The sequence below is a fragment of the Protopterus annectens genome, chromosome 7.part0, assembly GCF_019279795.1.
Source record: "Protopterus annectens isolate FY-2018-M chromosome 7.part0, PAN1.0, whole genome shotgun sequence".
In the NCBI taxonomy this organism is placed as follows: Eukaryota; Metazoa; Chordata; order Ceratodontiformes; family Protopteridae; genus Protopterus; species Protopterus annectens.
Window position 1 is genome coordinate 681,491,390 of NC_056739.1, and position 18,846 is coordinate 681,510,235.

The following is an 18,846-nucleotide window of genomic DNA, read 5'->3' on the forward strand; positions in this document are numbered from 1 at the left end:
AGCATAGCACATACCATGACAATTTGGGTACATGTAGTTGGTGTGTACTGCAAGGCTCCACCAGATGTGTCCAGACACCGGAACTGTGAATTGAGCAGCCCAAACACATGCTCTATTACATTACGTGTCTGTGCCTGTGCCTCATTATGGCGTTCCTGTTCAGGTGTGTGTGCGTTTCTGATGGGTGTCATCAGCCACGGCTCCAGTGCATAACCTGCATCCCTCACTAGGTGTCCATGTGGGATGTCCCCATTGGCAAATGTCTGGTACAGCTGCGTCAAATGCCAGATGTGGGAATCATGATAGCTCCCAGGACAGCCAGCACACACATTCATTATTATGCCCTGGGCATCACACACAACCTGGCAGTTGATGGAGGGGAAGCCCTTGCGGTTGATGTATGCCCTACCCCGCTCACCGGCTGGTGCTTTGATGCGAATGTGCGTGCAGTCTATTGCACCCAGTACATCAGGGTATTCCGCTATTTGCTGGAAGAGACGCATATTGCTGGCCAATACCTCACAGGCATTGGGGAAATATACATGATCACCGACATGTGCTGACATGGCATCCAGGAACTGGTGCAGTACCCTGGAGGCTGATGCCTGTGATATCCCCATCATATCACCAGTTGGTCTCTGGAAGGTACCTGTTGCTAGTATTCTTAGGCCAACACATACCTTTGATTCCACTGGGATGGGTTCCCCTCTGTTGGTTCTGTGTGTGAGGCGTGGCCTGCACAGCTCCACTATTTGCTGCAGGAGGTCTCTGTCCACTCTATAGCGCTCTACTATCTCCAGCTCATGTAACCCATGGTAGGTGAGCCTGGGCCTGTACACTCTTCTCCGTCTCCTCACTGTGGGTTGTCTGGTACCATCTGCATTGTCACCACCCTCAGCAAGTCGCCTATGTCTCATTATGACAGCTATGGCAGCCCCTAACATTTCTGCTCTGAGTTCATCTTTTTCAGTTTTCACTTCTGATAACTTAACTCCTGTCTTGCCGTGTCTCTTGAGAGAAACATCCTGCACTGCTGTTTGCAGAGTTTTAAGTGCTGGGCTGGGCTACTATTCTGCCTGTGTAATTGCCTGCGTCTAATTGTTTTCACCTGCTAGCTCCAGCAGTATTCCCTGCTAGCTTCGTACTAAATCTGTTGCTTCCTTTTTCCTCTCTGTTTCCTCAGGGAGGAGCCGTGTGCACACCAGCAGAAACATGCTTACAGTAGCTTACATGCACGCACACATGCTTACATGGTTCAGAATCTGCTTATTCAGATTAAAACGCATGCACGCCCATGCAAACAGTGTTAAACATCTGCCAACATGCTCCCACATGCTCAGTCTGTCTTACACGTGCACACACTGCCTTACTCATGCTTCATGGCGCGCACACGTGCGCATACACATCCAGCAAGAAACTTTGGTGTAGGCAACAGTGTACACCTTCCATTTCTTGAAAAAAAAAAAAATATTTTTAATATATTTGCATCAGGTTACTTTGCCAATGGCCACATATTTGGCCATTGGCATGCTGCCTGACACATATGCACCCTTTATTTGAAGCTGACATGGCTCCATTACAGTTTTTGCAGAAACATACTCAGTTGTCAACTGAGTACATTTCTGCAGCTAAAACGGCTCTTACACAGGCTGTTCTGGGCTTCCTGGATCGCTAATCATCCTCATTTGCATGCTATTGGCTGCAAGTGAGGTGATTAGCTTATCCACGCCCACTCCGTGTAAGAGCCGTTTTAGCTTGTCTCTTACACGGACTTTGGGCTGTTCCTGGATCGCGAAGGCTGCATGGAGTCTTACACTACTCTTAGACTCCGTGCAAGCCTTCATGAATCCGGCCCATTGTTAACATTAGCCTTAAATATGTGATATAGGTGCTCATAAACCTTTTACAGAGTGGGCATTTAGTCTTACCTACATAAAAACTTTTGCAGTTCTGACAAATTGCAAAGTAAACCACACCACAGGAACCACAACTTTCAGCAAAACTTAAGTTGTGGGGACCCCCTATATACAATAGTGGTAAGGTATCGGTTTTATAAACGTATCTACATTAATTACACACATCACACTTGTTTGTACCAATGTCTTTGTTTATAGTGTTTCAATAGTGCTATTAATATTCATAGTGCTGATAATTTAAAATTTTAACTTATTTTTAGAATACCTACCCCTTTTTATAAACAAACATTGGGAATGTCCCCAGTACATTAAAAATGTTGATGTCCATTTTAAAAATAGCCCACTTCCTCTGAAGAACTTCTTTAATCTCTGTAGATCTACTGCTGAACTGCAGTACCATAGTTCTTTTAAAATTAGACCCTTCCATATGTTTATTAGTACACACCACTGTAGTATTCAAATCCTCAGTATCCAATAATGGTCTAAACATGTTCTGCCTATCTGTTTGAACTTCTTCAATGTGTCTGTTTAACTCATTAACACTTATGTGCTGTGGAATATCAGGTTCCCTATTATTTTAGCAAACGTTCAATGTTTCAAACATTGCTTTGTCGACAGCTAAATGTCAAAAAAGCCAAATCCCATACAAATGGAACAGAGATTTTTTTTCCTAGGGAAAAAAATCACTAGGCCATTTTTGAGACTTTGCCATTTCCTCCACTGTGGTGCGATCTCGGAGTTGGTATATTTAAGTAGGGGGGTAGGGGGCAAAGCTCCCCACTATATTTTGTATTTGGGCTTTTTTATTTTTATTTATTTTTTTTTTGCGGACCAGCATTCCGTTTGTTCAGGATTTGGACTATTCAACATTTAGCTGTCAATAAAGCGACATTCAAAACATTGAACGTTCACTTATTTACTAGGGAAGCTAATATTTTTATTTTTTATTTTTATTTATTTTACATTTGTTAACCGAGATGTTCCATCTGGATGAGGGCTATTTACAGTGGAGGCCCAGGGAGGAAAGCTCCACATAATTAACACAATAATAATGATATTATACAGAAGGAAAAAAAAAACAGTGTCATCATAGCAGCATTTGGGGAACAGAAAAAAAAACAGCAAACAAAAATATACATTTTGTTAGATGTGAAAATAAGGACAGAAATCACAACAAAAAAATGTATATCAAGAGATGTCATTTATCAATACCATGCTTACAGAGGGCCTGAAGTAGGAGAGAAAGAAAAGGATGGAGATAGCATATTGTAGGATTATGTAAGACATGGACAAAGCCATGAGCTTATAAGATGAGACTTAAGGGAGTTTTTGAATTGTGTGGTATTTGATGTAAAAGTCACAGAAGTGGGGAGGTTATTCCAACTTTTAGCTATACTGTGTGAAAATAGAGCTTTACCTGCTGTGTTGTTCGCTGAGGAGATAGAGAGGAGTGATTTGTTGGCAGAGCGGAGTGGACGATTTGGTGCATAGTGAGTCAGTAATTGCTTTAGTGCTGGAGTTTTGTCAGGATGTTTTAGGGTGTTATATGCTATGACTAGTTGGTGAAAAGTTAATAACTGTGGGAGTTCAAGCCACTGTAGTTGCCTAAGAGGTATACAATGATGGGTTCTAAAAGGGAGAATTATTAGCAAACTTGGTGATTTTGTTATAACAAGAGTCAAGTTTGTCAAGGTCAGACTTTCTGACATGTCAGCATTGGTGCTGCATACATTAATGGGAAAAGAAGGTGGGTTTGGGCTAGGGTAACCTGAGTCTGATCTAACAGAAAGTTTTTATGTCTGTATAGGGTACCAATTTTTTGTGTACCTTTTTAATAGTTTGAGAGATATGGATATCAAAGTGGAGGTTATTGTCTATCTCAATGCCAAGGAGCTTGGTATGGGGAGAAGGTGAAATGACAGTACCATTTTTGAAGGAGATAGAGAAGGAGAGAGGTATTTGATTTGTTATGGGTAAACAGGAGTAATTTAGTTTTGTTGGGATTTAAGATAAGTTGGATATTAGTGATCTAACTTTCCACTGAGGCAAAGGATTCTTGGGTGAGCTGTTGTAGAGTGTAAGAGATGGGGCTGAGCAGATTAGGGTGGAATCATCTACATACTGTGGTATGCTTCTAGCAGCCCACACACATCTTTCATTTCAGATAATTACTGAAAAATAAACAAAAAGTATAACATAAATAAATGTAAATATTTTTTGAACAATAAAAGCTATTAAAACTGTACACATAGTTATTGCTGCCCTATAATATAACATACATCATAAAATCTCCAGATTTTTGCAGAATATCCAGATTTTTGCTTCATATTTTTGGTCTGTTCCTCATAAAAGTTCCATTTTTTCTGGCAAATTATTGAGCATAGAAATCAGTTAATGACATGCATTTGAGTTTCAAATATCAAATAATTCAGTAAATGCATGCTAATGCAAAACCTGTAATTTATTCATGGTTATATGGCAACCTTTTGGTAGGGGTGATATCAGAAAACATGTATACATTTTTTATTACACCAAAACCTAAGATAGGTAAACTTCTTGTTCCTAAACCACACAATAATGAGTCCTGTACACCCAATAGACCAACTGTATCAGCACCAGCATCCAAAGTGCAGGAAGTTTCTAAATTTGTTGAAAGGGCATTACTCATGTTGGTTCAAAAAACGCCCACTTTTATAAGACATATTTTTGAGTTTTTAGAAAAAAATCAAAGATATTCAGTTTGAAAATGAAGATTTGTTAGTTATAGTGGATGTGCATTCACTGTATACGACTATACCACATGATGTCAGTTTAGAATGGATGGCATTTATGTTGAACAAAAGCAATGGTTGTTTGTTGGAAGAAGTTACATTTTTACCTTTTTTTTTTTTTTGTCTATCTTACAAATTCACAAACCAAAAAAATCTTTTGGACAGAATCTCTAACTATTTTCCTGCTCTTTCATGGAATAAACTTCACTATCAGAAATGTTACCCATATACAAGATTTCAAGAACTCTCTTAAGTGATTCCTCAATAGCTACTGGATTTGTGAATGTATTCATCCTATGTGAACTCACTTTCTCTTTTCACTATCCTCTTTATTGCAAAGTGCTCTAATGATGTATTTCAAGTTTGTCTTCTTTTATTGTTCAGTTATTTTTTTAATTTATCCTTTCTACTTATATTTTTGTTCTTTGTTGCTCCTTATCATACTTATACTGTTATATATTTTTTGTTAATGTTTTTATTGCCTATTTTTACTGTACACTGATCTATCCTATAATTATTGCCTTTCTTGCTTTTTTTTGTATAACAATGCCTCTAGGACTCTTTTATTTGTTATTATTTAATATATTGTTACTTTACTTTAATACTGTTATTTTTACTTCTATGCATGTATGGCGGAGCTTTTCTCCCCGGGCTTCTGCTGAAAAAGGGCTTTGCTCAGTCAGACAATCCCGGTTAACAAATGTCAAATGACTAATACAGTGTGTTAATTATGTGTTATCAAACAGTTTTTTTTTCTTTTGAAATTTCTTATTATCACCAAAAAGGGCGGATGTGACAATGGGTGCTTAAATGGCCCCCAGTTATGCAAATTTAGTAATGACATATCAGAAAACTTACGTTCTTCTCTGAATAGATGGATACAGACATGTTTTTTTCTTATTTTTGCTTTGTTGATTACCTGTTTTTATATGGAAAGGGCAAACAACAGAACTGGAAGTGTTTTTAAGTGAAGTTAACACCAATACTGTTTTTTTTTAAATTTTCCTACAATTACAATAGGTTAAAAATATATATTTTTTTTATGTGGAAGTGCATAAAAAAGATCATGACAATAAACTAAGCACTGTTATTATTTACAAAAATGTTTCTGGCAATGCTATTTTGCATTATTCCAGCATGCATCCTAGATAATTGAAACAAAACATCATTAAGGGTCAGTTTGCAAGGTTAAAGTGATTAACTTCAGATGTCGAGTTTTTAGACAATTTTCTAAAAGCAATGCACAATAGGTTTTTATACAGAGGATATCCAGATAACATTATTAAGAGAGTTGTTGAACAAAAAAGTGTTAATAAAAACAAGGACAATGTGTCAAAACATAACCATCGTGAATGGTTACTTTTAGTTTTTTCATTGGACAGTGAAGCTATAATGAGGGTGGTATGTAACAATTGGGGAATACCAGGTGCAGTGATAATGGTAGTTAGCAATCCAGGGGGAGACAAACCAGTTTTTATTAACCAGAAAACCTGTAATCTTAAATATTTTTTGGAGAAAGAAGGAGAGAAGTATACAGGTGAAAAGAGAGAGAGACTTAAATATTATCAGTGCTGAATGTGTAGGTACATGTTAGAAAGTCCATATTTTATTAACATCAGAACTGACAGAGCTCATCTAGTACCAGGTTTTTCACTTGTGACACCAAATACATGGTTTACTCAACCAAGTTCTTTACTTGTGATTCATTTTATATCAGCAAAACCAACAGGGAATTAAGGAAATGAGTTTATGAACACCAGAATGCAATTAAAACATGGACAATGCTTTAGGACAACATTCAGATAAATGTAAGCATTTTTTTAAAAAAATTGGTTTTGTATTGTTATGTTCACAGTGATTTTAAAGGTGATTGAGAGGGAGAACTATATTATAAGGAATTGAATTGGCAGATTTTGTTTCATGCTTATTATGTACCTGGATGAAACAGCAATGCTAATTATAAGGTGGTTCTTAATAGAAAGCAGAACAATAACAAATGTAAATAGATGGAGGTTTTTTTTTTGTTGTTGTGCAAAATAATTTTTTATAAAGTTTTTTTGATTGTTTTAAGATTTTTTAAGATTGTATTTTAGATACAATTTATTTTATTCAGTTATGTGACCCAGGTGTGTGTGTGTTTTGAGAGTATTTATGCAATTATTTTCACTTATTTTCAATGTTCTGAAGAAGACCTTTGAGGACAAAATTATTCAACTGTTAAAGTATTTCAGTGTTAAAGCATTCTCTTTTCCTTAGTGGTGTCTTTTCTTCAATTCTATGATCATTTTACATTTATAAGAGCAGTATTTAAAACTGTCCCTATTTCTGGGCCTTTGTCTCTCCATTACTTCAGGCTTTGTCGATAATTCTTGCTCTAAGAGTTTGAGTGGTCTAACCATATGTCCACTTTGCTATATCTGTTTTACAGACCTATTAATGACAACATATTGTGATCGTGTTGAGACGCTCAAGCCGATGACTTCAGCAGTGTAGTAGAAATGTTAACAACTCATCCAGTGCTAACATACTATGATGTCAGATAGTTGATAATGATGTAACCAAGTTAACAGTAGCAAGTGCTGATGCTAGTCACTATGCCCTAGGTGCTGCATTACACCAAATGAATGATCAAGTGTTATGTCCTGGCAGTTGCTTCTCAAGAATAATAATAAAAAAAGTCTATGCTGAACAGAAATTCAAAGATTAATCAGGAGGGCCTCTCAAGTATATGGGCATGAGAGAGAATTTACAGGTATCCATTAAATCTAGAAAGTTTCCAATTCCAGAGAACTTGTTTGTGTCACTTATCAACTCTTCTTATCAAATATGTCCAAAATGTCAGAGCACACATGACAGAACATGATGGCTTGCTACAATAACATAATCAAATAGAATTACTTTCACCACTGTATGATTATATTCAGGTCCACACAGCTTCACTTTATGTTAATATTGATGTGGAACAAATGAAAACCAGTAATTGCCTGCTCTGCTTAAAGAATCATTTAACTGTGATCCTTCTTCTGTACAAAGCCTCATAAAGAAAGAAAGAAAGAAAGAAAGAAAGAAAGAAAGAAAGAAAAAGAATTGACAAAAAATATAAGCTAGCATTGTCATCATCATTAGTCATTGCACTGATAATTAAGTTAATGTTGCAAATAATTGTAACAGATGGTTTGATGAATGCAGGTTTCACATTCCACGTAAGTGTTAAGTAAATACTTCAATCATTAAAGGTTATATTTTATGAGTTATATGTATTAACAGAAGCAACAGAAAGTTGGATGGACTTAAGCTTCTAATTATCATTACAACCTACACACATCTAAAAGTAAAACATAATCAAGTTTAGCTATCATGCACAATAACTTCTTAAAATCTGAAAACAGCAAATCTCCTGAGAATGTTTAAAGATAAACACATTGTAATTATTACAAACACATTCTGATGTACAATAAATAATCACAATGTGAGCTTACAGCTTCTTTTTTGGTTACCACATTACAAAATAATATATTATTGATCAGAGCAGTTTATGACTTTTGTGCCTTGAATTTGTTCACTCCAAAGGTTCCTTGATGATTCTTCATGGCTTTTTAGCTAATATTAGGCAGAGAATAATATCACTTAAAACAGAAACCTGTAATACTTACTATAAACAAAAATAGCTCAGTTCCTTTGATTCTGCAGGCCAAAAATGTAATTTCACTGTGTGATCCAACACAATGCAGCCAAACCATTAAATCCACAACAATGCTGCAATTTGAGTTAAATATACTCATAAAACTCAGATTCTAACTGTAAATATGCCAATGGTAAACTGAAAATGATTAGAAAGCAGTTAAATATCCTTTGCAAATTATAAAAGTACAGCAAAACTTTTCAGCTGTAAAAATAATTGCCAGGAATTAATCTCTTATGTTCCACTGACTTGATATTTGATTATTTAAAATGTTCACTGGTGGCAAGGAGTTAGGAATAGTATGCAGTGGTCTGTGGAACACTGACTATTCTGCAGTGATATAGAAACATTGATTTTTAGGGTTGTTATCTATACTTCTTTGAAATACAATTTCCTTTCTGCCATGTAATGTATGCTTGTTCAGAATGGGCTTTTAAAGGTTTTGGTGGCTTGAAAAGAAAACATGAAAAGGAGGGAAAATGAGTGTGGCAGGAAAGTGAAATGCATACATTATTAAGCAGGTATACAAATCTCAAAAAGATTGTACTCTGAAGGAGAAGGTAAGAACTGAAAATTTGCAGAGGGAGTAATAGGAACTCATCCCAATTGACAACACTTAAAACAAAAACATAAAACAAATGCATTGACAAATTATTCCTCATGCAACATAAATATTGTGGAAAATAATCCTAAATGGGGGAACTGCAAAATTAACAAATTATTAAACAAAGATTATTGTCTGTATTGGCAATGACTGAGCAAGTTAGCTTCATATACTGTGGGTGTCTTACCCCTTATAGGGTCTATGCTGTTTCAATATTCTTGTCCCATTGTTATATGTGAATTACTAGTTCAGTATGGTTGAAGCCAAACAGCATCCTGCATTTGAATAAACACTGCAAGGATGGTGACAAAGATTTATACCTCTGATATATATGCCACTCAATAAACTTGGGCTCAATCTGGCTGGGCCAAGATCTTGTCCTCTTACCCTAAAATCCTTCACGGGCTTGGATGGAACTGATTGTTGGAGTACTATAAATTAAAATAAATGAACAGTTAGAGACAATATATTCCTTGGACACTAGCAGTGAAGTGAACATTTACTTCAAGCAAATTGGTACACCACTAAAACATATTTTAAGCTTATGACAAGAACTGTATCTAAATTGTAAAAGTAAAATGATAGACACTGACCAATTGATATATTCAAATGAGCACTATCAAGCACTTTACATAAACAGGTGTTTTATATTGACCCTAACAGTACCAAAAATTGATTACGCAAGATTACTAGGCAATGAAGCAATTTATAAGGCTGAGCAACCTAAACCTGTAACCAGGAATGTAGTGTCTGTAAACAAACAAAAACCGTTAGCAACTGAAATAGTATACTTTAGATGGGGGGAAGATGGAGCACATTGCTAAACATGGGGCAGGATTCATGAAGGCTTGCACGGAGTGTAAGAGACGTGCAACACTCCATGCAAGCCTCGCGATCCAGGAACAGCCCTAAACTCCATGTAAGAGACCAGCTAAAACGTCTCTTACACGGACTAGGCGTGGACATGCTAAATACCTCACTTGCAGCTGAAAGGTATGCAAATTAGGTATATTAGCGATCCACGAAGCAGAAACCAGTCCGTGTAAGAGACGCTTTAGCTGCAGAAATGTACTCAGCTGACAACTGAGTATGTTTCTGCAAATTCCACAACGGAGCCATGTCAGCTCCAAAAAAAATGGTGCATATGACTCAGGCAGCATGCCAATGGCCAAATATGTGGCCAAATGGCAATATAACCCGATGCCAAAATAATAAAAATATAATTTTTTTTTTTCGGTGATCGCTGATGTTTAAACCCAGCGCAGCCCCGCACAAACAGGCTGCGCTGTATAAAACATGAAAATGAAGGTTATAAACCCACAAATGTGGGTTTCATGAAATACATGGAATGACAATGCAGGGACCAGCAGACCAAAAACAACATGGCCACCGTGTAGTGGTTGCTAAGGGGGGAAGCTGAGTCTAAGACATGTAACTAAGTATTAGTAGGCAATCTCATGTAAATGAGAGTTAGGGTAGTGAATCTCACAGTCACATAGCAAATGAGCACAGTCTGAGTAGTGTAAGAGATACATAAGGGGGAGGAATAGAGTAGGAGATAGGTGATATCACAGGGGGAATGGTAGAAAGAAATGCAGTTCATTGGAGGCCAATGTAACATGACAGATGACAGACACAGATCATGGAAAGAGGTGTGCCACTAGATAAGTCATGGAAAGTCAAGAAATGGAAGGTGTACACTGTTACTTACACCAAAGTTTCTTGCTGGGCGTGCATGCGCACATGTGCGCACCATGAAGCATGAGTAGGGCAGTGTGTGCGCGTGTAAGGCAGACTGAGCATGTGGGAGCGTGTTGGGAGATGTTTAACACTGTTTGCGCGGGTGTGCGCGCATGTAGGGCAGGCTGAGTATGTTGAAGGCTGTTGGCAGACGTGTAACAGTGTCTGTGCAGGTTTATGCACGTTTTAACCCGAATAAGTAGATTCTGAACCGTGTAAGCACGTGTGTGCATGTGTAAGCCACTGTGAGCGTGTTTCTGATAGTATGCACGTTGCTCCCCCCTGAGGAAACAGAGAGGAAAAAGGAAGCAACAGAATTAATAGGAAGCTAGCAGGGATAACTGCTGAAGCTAGCAGGTGAAAACAATTAGAAGCAGGCAATTACACAGGCAGAATAGTAGCCCAGTCCAGCACTTAAAATTCTGCAAACAGTAATGCAGGATGTTTCCCTTAAGAGACACTGCAAGACAGGAGTAAGCTAATAGAAGTGAAAACTGAAAAAGCTGAACTCAGAGCAGAAATGTTAGGGGCTGCCATAGCTGTCATAATGAGACATAGCTGACTTGCTGAGGGTGGTGACAATGCAGATGGTGCCAGACAACCCACAGTGAGGAGACAGAGAAGAGTGTACAGGCCCAGGGTCACCTACCATGGGTTACATGAGCTGGAGATAGTAGAGTGCTATAGAGTGGACAGAGAGCTCCTGCAGCAAATTGTTGAGCTGTGCAGGCCACGCCTCACACACAGAACCAACAGAGGGGAACCCATCCCAGTGGAAACCAAGGTATGTGTTGGCCTAAGAATACTAGCAACAGGTACCTTCCAGAGACCAACTGGTGATATGATGGGGATATCACAGGCATCAGCCTCCAGGGTACTGCACCAGTTCCTGGATGCCATGTCAGCACATGTCGGTGATCATGTATATTTCCCCAATGCCCGTGAGGTATTGGCCAGCAATATGCGTCTCTTCCAGCAAATAGCAGAATACCCTGAGGTAGTGGGTGCAATAGACTGCACGCACATATGCATCAAAGCACCCTCCGGTGAGCAGGGTAGGGCCTATATTAACCGCAAGGGCTTTCCCTCCATCAACTGCCAGGTCGTGTGTGATGCCCAGGGCATAATAATGAATGTGTGTGCTGGCTGACCTGGGAGTTACCATGATTCCCACATCTGGCATTTGACGCAGCTGTACCAGACATTTGCCAATGGGGACATCCCACACAGACACCTAGTGGGGGATGCAGGTTATGCACTGGAGCCGTGGCTGATGACACCCATCAGAAACGCACACACACCTGAACAGGAATGCCATAATGAGGCACACGCACAAACACGTAATGTAATAGAGCATGTGTTTGGGCTGCTCAAGTCACGGTTCCAGTGTCTGGACACATCTGGTGGAACCTTGCAGTACACACCAACTACATGTACCCAAATTGTCATGGTATGTGCTATGCTACATAATATGATCTTGCGAAAACAGCTGCAGCAGGACCAGCATAGGGCCGGGCCAAACAGCCCCCCACCATTGCCAAGGCCATCACAGGCAGAGCATTACTCAGAGGAGGAACAACCTGAGCCTGCCCCAGTAGGCAGAAGGAGGCATGCCCAGTATGCCCTGGCCTTGGCAAAGAGGCAACGCATAGCACATACACTGGCTCAGTAGGAACCCTGGGAATGTTACCCCCTCTGACTCACTCAAATAATAACATGGATGCCTAAAATGACATGATCTGCTCACAAACATGTACAGGGAAGTGTAATATGTGCATCCGACAGACGCAGCCCTGCAACACCACCTGAGGCATGAATGCTATGTGTTAAGTAATGTAACACCGTGTACTATATGCACACCTGAGCACCCTGACTAACATCCACCCTCACCAAGCATGAAGCCACAAAATGACGATGGGATGATTAAGTGCAATAACTGGCTGAAGTAATGCAGTTAGTCAAAGGGGAGCCAATGTGTTTCAGGCTGGGAAGACATGCGGAGCTTGACATGATGCACCACCTGCTAGGGGTGGCGTGCACCTATCATGCCATGCCCCATGGATACTGGCAAAGGCTCTCAGTACCCACAGCATGCCCGGAATAGGTAAGTCTCAAAACACAAACCCACCTTCATAGGTTCTACAAGGGATAGGAACCTAGATGTAATGCTACCCAATGACAGATGTATAAACAGCAAGATGTGTGCAGTGTAAACGCACACAGTATGGAGAATGTAGATACCAGTCCTGTAATAGAGAACTGGGTCAAGGCTCACATCAGCACCCTAACACTACCAGGTCACACCTCATACTGTGCTGTACAGCCGCAAAACATGGAACAAGCTACAAAAGGAGGGTGACTAGCAAGAAATGGCAAGAATAACCACACCCCCATGTTGGTACCACAACAAGAAGCAGCATGGATTAGCCATGGTCAAATACCAATGGCTAAAACTACCTCCCAGTATATAGCCTGCTGCAGACTACTGTACTAATACCAGGAACTGCACCTGGCCTATGTCGGAATACATGAATATATCAAGCCCCCCAAACCACATTATATTGCTTGACTGAAAATACCCAGACATACACCGGGAGCATTATACTAGCACCAACACAGTAGGAGAAAATTACCCAGATTCCATAAACCAAAATGCCCAGGAACAATGTACCACTCCCACAAGAGGGGTAAGCATACTGGATGTGATAATCAGCAACATGTGTACTGGATGGCAAGATGAGAAATGTATCCCTCACTGGTAAGACCAGACCATAGAGTAATCACACTGGATATACACATCCTGTCCCCAGTCCCTGGCCAGAATACCACAGTGAAAAACATGTGTAAAGCATAGGTTGCAGCCCTCAAAACCGATGTTGAATCCACAAAAGGCCCTGTGCAAGTGCAGAATATGGGACACACCACAGAACATGTTATACAGGCATTCCATGAATACAGCCAGGAATGCTTGGAGTATGCAATCACAAATAACAACAACACACAATGCCATATACGCAGGCATCTGGCATGCTGGACTCCAGCCATTACCAAACCATGCAAGAGAATGAGGAAGCTACCACATGATAGAGCAAACATAAAAATGGAAGTAATCACTAACCAGTAGTATGGCAATAACATATGTCCACACATACCATCCACTAAGTCCAGCCACAACAAGTAGAATCTGTGAATCCAGAGGCAATGTGACACCAGTCCCAAGTACACAGACAACCACAACACCCCCCAATAAATACAAATATATGTGATAGATGCATCCATGTATCCAAACCAGAGGTTGAGCTCCACCAACTCAGTACTGTCAAAACTAGTCAGGAGGAGAAGGTAACCACATACACCACAAACCCAGTCCCACATAGACCTACCACAACTGTAAACCAAACACAGACAAATATTCCCGGAGGCCTTAATTACAAACACACCACACCAACAGAAGCCTCCAAAGCAGATCACAAGCAACCACAACCTTCAAACATAGCACATGCAATGAATAGTATGCAAAGCTGGTGTGCCAAACAGTCACAGGCCAGAAGGAGAAACAACATGCCTGATACAGTCGTAATAGGTGTCTGTATAGGCAGACACACTGCTGTCCCACTCACCAGACTGAACAAGGGAAAGGGTAGAGTAAGCTGCCTGTAGGCTGCCACAAAATTCCACATAACACAAGTACGCAGGTCACCCCAAAGCAAGCAGAAATATGATGCACTCAATGTCCATGCTGGTGTGAATTACCTGAGATGTACCTCCCTGGTCAACATCAAAAGAGACATGGATGGTCCCTCTGAGTATGTACCCCAGGGCGAGATGACACTGGCTGTGTGCAGCATCCAACCCTCACCAAGAATTATGCCACAGTGCAAACACAGAATGCTCATGTTTAACAGCTGGCACAGTTACAGCTGTCAGTCCAAGAGGGTCTAATGTCTGTCTGCTTGAGATGTCAAGCATGACAAGCCATGCTGCTGTTCCAGGGTTGGCTTGCAGCTGTTACCCGTGTGCGTCTGGATACTGGATAAGGCCTTTGCTGCCTCCATAGAGCCGTATGTAGGCAAGGCCAAAAAGACTACCCACCACCCTAGAAAACATAAGTGGTAGGAAACATAAGGGTAATGCTGACCAATGCCAGATGTGTAAACTGCAATATGCATGCCCCTAAGGCACTTCCCATTATGGAGAACATTGATGTCTGTGCAGTGACAGAAGCCTGCTGCAAGCCTAGTGATAGCACACCAGCACTACTAGGTTATACCACATATCATGTGTTATGGCCCCAACAGCTGCACCAAAACATCAAAGGAGGGGGAGTATCCATATGCAGCACAGACACCCATATTACCAGGTAACTGACAATGCACAAAGCAGTGGAGACCACCCATGTGCACATAACTGTAGTCAAAACTGCTGTATAGTCTGTAGCATGCGACAGACCACACTCTCACACACAAGAACTTCACCCAGACATCCAAAGACACTGGACAGTATGAATGTCCCACCAAATACCAGACAAGGTACACATAAATTACCACATAGGTGTCAAACCATTATGTATGCAAGGAGTAATCAGGGACCTAGGGACACAGGTCAACATTAATTTGTCATGTGACACCCACAATGCCAATGTAGTTATGAAGATTGTCGATATTGGACACCGTATCATGAAAGGATTCACATCAACATCAACAGAGGTCACTGTGCTGCTGTACTGTTCCCTTATCAGACCCATAATCTAGTACAATGACTCATATGGGATGTACCGTATGTGACACCTGCAGCAGTTCGGAAGACCTCATAGTTACCCCACCAACAGGATAAAGGGTGTGAAATATATGTCATATGCTGCCTGGCTGTAGACACCCCAGCTGACTGCAGTCACACACTGCCTACACAGAGGCATTGTATGTCTGTTGTACAAGGCCATGTCCAACACAGGAGTAATGGACATGCTCCACCACAGGAAATCAAAGCCATTGGAGCTGTGAGAGTCACAGATGTCAGCCTCAACACATAATGAAATAAGATGTGCTGGAGGGACAGATACATAACCCAGAGGCTCCCCACACCCAGAAACAGGATCCCAATCCATGGTAGGCAGAGCCCCTCACTGACACCCCTCAACAGGAATATTGCCAAGTGGATGGATGACCGTACATGTATACTGGGGTCCTCACTGTGTCACGACCAGACAGAGGCACAGTGAAGAACTTCATAAATGGCCATAATTGAACATAGCAAGGGGTGGTGAAAGACACACACACTCTGGCTAGGCTTACTAATGGCCTAGGGTGTATAGCCTAGTATGAACCCATGAACCTATGAAGATACAAAACGTACAGGACACTAAGGATAATCACAAGGGTTACCCAACTGATGGTAGGAACCATGTTGGGCATCCACATATATGCTCCGAATCAAACAGATATTACAAACAACATACCAAACACACACACACACACACATATTGCAAACATACAACCTGTCAGGTGCAGTGCAAACACCCCCCCCCCGAGTGCAAAATACCTATCCCAGCAGACTGATGGTCCCCTGACATTGCAGATGCTGAGGTAACAGCCATCATCTGCAAAGCAGAACACACAGCAGCAAAGGTATGTGATGGTGTCCTGTGCTGAGGCCAACATGGACTCAAAGAATAATGGAATGCCAAATCACACTACTGCCCAATGTCAGCCTTACCACAGGATATGTACCCAAAGAGCAGTGTACAACAACAGTGGTCCATCACAACAAAGATGTTGCCTGAATGGATACTCCAAACTACCACCCCAGGATCCTGACAAGCTTGTTCTGCACAGCTATGGAAAGGATCAGTATGTACCGCAGACAGAAGGCTATTGTGGACCTACTGATACTGGACCCTACACAGTGTGGCTGTTGTAACTGCAGAACCTGCCCCTAAACATGTCTGACCCATTTGAAGCAGTCATTAACGTCATTGATGAGGGCAATGTTGTCCACACAGCGTAGCTGGACCATGCACATGCTTCTAGACAATACCATACAAGTTCAGTATGGATATGTTCAGCAGCTTAAATATATACCCCTATGTCAGTAGAGGGGTTGCAAACCAGACCAAGGACAGAACTGACATGGTCAGACATGCCGCATCCACATCAGACTACAAAGCTGATATGAGTGGCATCCCACAAGGCCTGGTCTTGGCCCCCCCACCCCCGTTTTTTATATATGTCCCATAGGTATCGGCCAACATGGAAGGACTGTGACTGAACATGTATGCAGAGGAGTACAAACAGCCCACCATATCCGACCCCCAGCTGACACAAGCAACCCACAAAAGGGCCACCTACAAACAGACAACTGTAGCCATAGCCATGTCAGCAAGCTAATTGCAGAACTGTGTATAGACAACCACCGTGGATATACAGTAAGTGCCCACAAATTACCACACAGGTGTTAACCCATGAGGTACCTAACATGTAATGTGAGACTTGGGTACAAAAGGTGATAAATATCCTGCACTGGACAAACATGTGGCTGTAGTGTTCGCAGAAACATGTACCATATACCCACCCAAACATGAAGGTTGGCAGATGTAGATAAGGGGAACTCACTGTGGCTCTGCAGCCATCCACCATCAGCGTCACAACTGACTACAATAGCCCCTGTGGGATATACTGCAGCAGACACCTTCATCAACTGTAAAGTCCACAACAGTACCCCACCAGGGGTAGCAAAGAGCATGAACAGATGCCATGTGTTGCCTGAGTAAACAAACTGCAGCCCCACACACCGCCATCCTTCCCAGATACAGGAAAGCTGTGCCTGATGTATGAAGCCATGTCCAACCTGGAATGAATGAACATGTTGCACCTTGTACAATTTGAATGGCAGTGAGCTATGCACATGAGAGACCTGAACCCCAGCACTGGCATACATAGGACAAGCTGTACAGAATGATCCATAACACAGAAGGCACCCCCACTCTTCAGTAAACTCCTGGTACAGGTCAGCCAGAGAGTCACATATCGACACCCCTCAAGAGGAATCCTGATGAGTGTATGGGAGATGGTAGGCTAATCCTGGGTATCACTGTTATGTCAGAGGTAGACGGAGGCACAGTATACTAACGATGACATATGTCATGGCAACCTCCAGTTACAATGTGTGTCGAAGGACAAACACACCCTGTGACTAGCATCAGAAATGGCCTAGGGAACATCGCTAGTGTTTGCCAATGTCCACCCATGTTGTGGAATACACTAGCAATGTTGGACGAGCCTGGTGTAGGTAGTCCATATCTGAACATATTGCAACATGGTCATATGTGCACAACTGGCCCCTACACAGTCTGTTGTGCTCACTATGAAGATGTCAAGCAGTCATAGGACTAAAGCCCAGGATACTGTCCACCACAGTGAAAGTACTGAACCAGTACACTATACGGTACTACAGTGTTAGGTCATTATGAAAGTATGTTGAGAACTGTCTGCAAAGTATCTCATGCAATCCCTGCAGGCACAGTATAATCCCTGTTGTGGCAGACACGAAGCAGTTGGCCAGTTAGTACACAACATGACACCCAACACACAACCATAAACGTGAGATATTGTTGAAGTTCACACACACCCAAATATGTGGTGGACTTCAAAGTGCAACATATGGAAAGCTCACACTGGGCATGCTCGCACACTTTGATAAATGAGGCATATGTCAGACAATATGCCATGGAAAGGCTGAACTGGGCATGCTCACACACTTAGGCCATATCTCCGTTTAGCAGTTGGCCACACATATCTGGTATTTGTACGTGTCAGTCCAGGAACCAACCACAACACAGCAATCAGTCCAGTGCACACAGTAAATGACTACAGAGACATAAGTGATATAGTGGATCACCGTCATATGCAAACATCTTCCACAGATACACAAGTTGGTCATAGGAACAGGGAATGCTATGGCAATAAAGACCTGCAAACAGTAGAACAGCACAACAAATATTGTGCATCCGACAATTGAACATATGGGTGTAGAGGTCAATACTAGGTTTGTTGCCATAGGGAATGACAGCTCAGCCAGAGTGTGCTTGGCATCTGCATCCCCAGGATAGTAGGCTACTGTGGCACTGTAAAGTAGGTC